Source organism: Meleagris gallopavo, chromosome 5 (genome assembly GCF_000146605.3).
Source record: "Meleagris gallopavo isolate NT-WF06-2002-E0010 breed Aviagen turkey brand Nicholas breeding stock chromosome 5, Turkey_5.1, whole genome shotgun sequence".
NCBI lineage: Eukaryota > Metazoa > Chordata > Aves > Galliformes > Phasianidae > Meleagris > Meleagris gallopavo.
This window is the reverse complement of record NC_015015.2, coordinates 45,918,996-45,924,096: the sequence shown is the minus strand read 5'-3', so window position 1 is coordinate 45,924,096 and position 5,101 is coordinate 45,918,996.

Below are 5,101 nucleotides of genomic sequence, written 5' to 3'. Positions count from 1 at the left end.
GGCCGCGCTCGGCTTTGTCTGCTCGGGGCCCGCGGGGAAGGCCCGGTGTGAGGCTGCGGGGATCGGAGCCCCCCTGCCCCATCCCGACGGGCTGAGGGCGAAGAGCGGAGCATGGCGAAAGGTCTCGCTGCTGGTGCTCTCTCTCTCACCACTGCTAAAGGCGGTGTAGGAAACTCTCAGCTCTTCGCTGTGCTCCTTCTGTTCCAGTACAAACGAGTGAAGTAGCGGAGTGATCGAGGCTCACCTGGTGCTTTGTGAAAGAACAAAAGGTTAAAAGGCACGTTAGTACACCGAGATGTTAGGGAAAATCATAATAAAAACGTGGGCTGCGATATTGACATCTAGGAGAAAAAAAAAAGCTTGTTTTGTTTTTGCTTATTGTCATTCCCCGGAAATGATTATTTCCAAAAATAGTTTCCTATTGACTTCAGATGGAGGGGGTTTGGCACTTCAGATGATATCTTATGAGTATTCTTAATGATGAGATGTTGAACCCCAAGTTACGCAGTTGTGGTGGAAGCTGTGGTTTTGAAAGTGATGACCATTTTTAAAGAAACAAGACCAAACTGGAAAATAAAAAGAATTAACTGCAGGTACTCGGTTAACATTATGGTATATTATGCTTTATACTTTTTGTTTATGCTTTTTAAAATAAAGTACTTTTGATGCTGTATTGAAAGGCATACTGCATGTATAGCTTTGGTAAGTTGTGTTGTTGTTGTTTCCTCCCCACACACACAATTTGGCATAGAGACAAACTGAGATTTACTCCCTATATACCATAACTATTCTCCTAAATTTTCTTCTGAAGAGGGACATTCCCATTGTCTGTGTCTATAAGACTTGTAGTTATGAAGATTACACTACAAGGTTTGGAGATATTAATAGAAGCTTTCAACTGGAAGCTGCTAATAGGTGTACGATCAGAGGATTGTTACTTTTTAATGTATTAATCTGTAGGATTGAAATAAATATGCTTGTTCAGAAGTGCTGAGCTCTAAATTAGGTACAAAATCGTCTTAGTGGTAACATTTCTGTGAAAGTGGCAGCTCAGTACTCAGCAGTCAAAAAGCATTAGGACTGACAATAAGTGAAATAAATGGGTATCAGTATGCCAGCGTATAGATCCTTGCTGGGCCAACATATGTAATACTAATTGCAGTTTGGATATTTATGCTGTCTTTCTCCTCTTTCTCAAAAAGATGGTATTAGATTAAGAACAAAGGTAGGGAGAAAGTTTGTTAGGACTTCTTACACAGGGGAAGAGTTGAAAGAGGTAGGAAAAGAGATTGAAGTTTAAGTCATGAGCAGAGTAGATAGGAAGCAATAGCTTTTTTCACCTGTTCATGAAAGGTTCCTGTAGTTTACAAATCAAAAAAAAAAAGAAAACAACAATAGAACAATATATCATGTGTAACTACAATTCCTGGTGCAGCAGCATCTTAGGAATGCCGAAGTATTGCAGACTCAGTACACATCAAGATAACTGGTCAGTGGGAGAGCTTGCTCTTATACTCCTTCATGGTTGTCCTCCACTGGATACTGGTAGAGGGAAGCCAACAAGCTGGGGAGGGGGAAGTTTGTCTGACATAAGATTGTACAAATATTTTATAAAAGTTACTGTTATCTTGATGGTCTGTAGATTACGGGAAGAAAATAAGCAGAACAGTAGTTCTGTTCATTACATGATGTACACAAAATATATGACGTCCCATTTCAGAAATCTGTAAGATTCCTTTTCCTTGATGCAAAGGTGCTTTAGCACACCTTCTTATAGAGTCTGAGCATCTCTAGTTAATCTATGTTCTCTTTCACTGTGAATGGACCAAATGTGCATTGATCTGTAACTGAATGCAAATTGCTGGCAAGAAGAAAAGTGAAAAAGACTGTCCTTTTTAGAAGAGCAAGGAGATGCTTAGTAAAATGGATGTGGTATGTTTGGAGTTATCGTATTCTGTATAAGCTTGAACTCTCATTTACAGTCTACAGAAGAATTTGGAAAGGATTGAAGATGCTTTAGAAATACTGAGCATTATAGTAAGTGCTAGGATTACTGACAAGTTTTATTTCAGGGCATGATCTAGTCTCATTAAAACATTCTTCAGTTATAATGGGGTATGCCACGATTCCATAATTCTCGGTGAGAAAATCCAGTTTTCTTTTTCTCTCAAATAGTTGGTACAAACTGTGGATACTGATAGATACAGTTGGCAATGGAGAGATGTGGTTACAGTGTTCTCTTTCCTCATGTTGTAATGTATAGCTGGGTAAGCTCTGACCATCTGTGTCCCGTCATCTTCATGTGTTCAGTACTCATTTCTTCATATTCATAGCACAGAAGCTTGGTTTATTGTTTTCCCCAGGAAGTGGCTTTATTTAAAAAAGAAAGTAGAAGTATAATTTTAGTACTGTATAGAACAATAACCTCTGCGTAATTATGTGAAATGTGCTTTTAGAACATTCCACCCTGAAGGCCAAGAATGTTTAAAGACAAAATAGTGCTTTCTGCACTCCATCAAGATTTTTCTTCAATCTTTAGTCTTCCCTGACTTCCATGTGGGTTGTGATAGACCGGAAGAGACCTGATAGATAGTAATAACTAAAGGTTCGTTTTTTAGCTGGAGTTACTTTGGTTGGGATTTGAAGGTGGTTTTTCAAACTTTATTAGTTATTTGAGGGAGTAGGCAGTTGCAGGATTGTCATTAAGGAGCCATTCTAAAAGATTTAATCTACAGGGCAAAGCTGTGCCTACTATTTTAAAGTATGCCTTGATATTCTCTGAAAGCTTGGTCTTGGTAGTTCTGACTTGCTTTGCCTACTGATGTGAAGCATTTGAATGCTGAGCAGCTGGCTTCTGCTTCTTATTGGTTGAGGAAAATTTTCCTGATATGTTTTTTACTTTCAAATTGCTGCAAGTTCTCTGCTTCTCAGATTCAGAAGTGAAACTGGTATCAAGGAATTTACTTGCAAAGTTGCACATCTTTTACGAAGGAATGGTGAAATGCCCTTCTTTGGTGAGGAAAGAAAGAAGAGCAGTGCTCCAAATTCTTGCATCGTAGAGCCAGGGACTTTCGTACCTCTTTTATGTAAGTTTGTACACAGTTGTGAATCTGCTGGCTTGTGGTTGTTTTGTTTTTTAGTTTGGCATTGTGGATGCCTTTTGACCAAGAAAATGCAATCTTTTTTTTTTCTCAATACTTGCTAATATACAAGTCTTGTAGAAAACCTATTCTGCCATGCTTTCCCCCTCTCTCCCCTCTTGTATGTGCCCATGGCTTAATGCTTATGCTGCTGCCATGTGATATGCAATAACCAGTTTCTGCTCATGTTTTCTATCTTCTATTAATCTCTGTGAACAGTCAATTCCTTAATAGGTTCACTAGGTGTGTGTTTGTCTGAGTTGCAGTGGGATGGCTGCTGTGAACAGGGCAGCAGGTTGAGACTTTGTGCTGGCATTGTTTGTTTGTTTGTTTTCACTCTTCCACTTGTATGCAAAAAAAAACGTAGAAAATGCCCAAGGCCCACAGTCCTTACTGTTAATAGTTAAAACACTTGGTTCCCAGGGCCTGTCTCTTCTTTCAGAGTCTGATTCCTGATAGAATGTCAACCCTTCCTCAGCAGATTCCAAAAAGCAGCTGGGTAGCAGTAAATGTCCAGTTTTCTTGGAAATGAAAAAATGTAGGATTTATTTTAAAAAATAGTTTCTTCTTTCTGACAACTGGTCTGAAGGACTGCCCACTTGCTAATAGCACAACCTTCCTTTCTATAGGGAGCAAACATAGTTTGCTCTCGAGTAATTTGCTTGCCTCTATGGCTAACTTCACAATTCATGTTTCTCCCTTGTTTGCATCAGTCTTGCTTAGTCCGGATTTAGATCAAGGTTCTTGCAGCTTTCTTGCAACTGTTGCTATCGGTTTGATGTATTCTTGCTCCTGAGGAAATGAACAAAGTGAAGTTACTTTGTAGTTGATGTTTAAAAACAGGTAGAATTGATCTCCGGATGTCCAGGTTCAGAAAGCCCTTCTCTGAGATCTGGCAAGTTCATTCAGGTATCTCTCTTTTCAGACCCCCTACTTTCAACTGCTGAAATCTGGGACTGTTTCTAGGTGTTGATACAGACAGGTAATCTAAGCGGACTTACTAACTGTGGCCTTATGGAACGTTCATTGACTTCTGGCACTAATATTGTTACCATTAAAGATGACCAAGTGTAATCAATCTCAAGTGAGACTTCTGCTTCCTCATTTAAGTTTTGTATTTCCAAGTAGGCAAATGCATCTGCCTTGCTAACTTCATGCTCAGTGACTAATAGGTTTTCTTTTTTGGAAGAGGACATAAAGTAAAAGAAGGTGAATACTGAATACAGTGTAACAATGTTTTGACTTCTCTTTTTTTTTTTTTTGATCCATGACCTTTTAACATCTTTGTGCTGAAGTTAAATGCCCATGTTGCCAATCTACGTGAAGTTATTAATCAAGAAGTGATATGATCTCTATGAAAGGCTTGAGGTGGGGAAAGGCATGCTTCTCCATGCTACACCCCCTCCCCCACTGAAGGTCATTTTTAGTTACTATTGCTGTCTGACATGATACTGCCAAATTGATCTCTGAGACTTCAGAAACTGAATTACTACTGAAGGCGGATAATGGGCATGAAAAGGTACACTGCTTTGAAAATAAGACTTTATTTGAAGCCCTGTTTCTGGTGTATGTTCTATGAGTCTGTGGAATATGTGTTTATTTATTTATTTAAATTATTAATTATTCTTATTATGATGTACTAATGCTTTCCCGTTTCTGTGAGGCTAAACAAGGAGAATATTGACCCAAGGAAATGAATGGTTTCTAGCAGTTAAGTGGCCAGTGTCAGCCTGAATGGTAGATATTGCAAGAGGGAAGCGACACAGTTGTGTTACTGAGCCTAGTGATTATTCTTTTTTTTCTTCTCTCATTATTTCTACAGTTATTCTAAACAAGAGCTGCATTTTCTCTTAGCTTAAGACAATTAAACTGGATCCTGTGGACCTCATTTTAATACTTATAAAGAAAAATTTTTCTTTTCTTAGTTGGTCTAGAGAATATTTATCTCAGTAAACATCAGC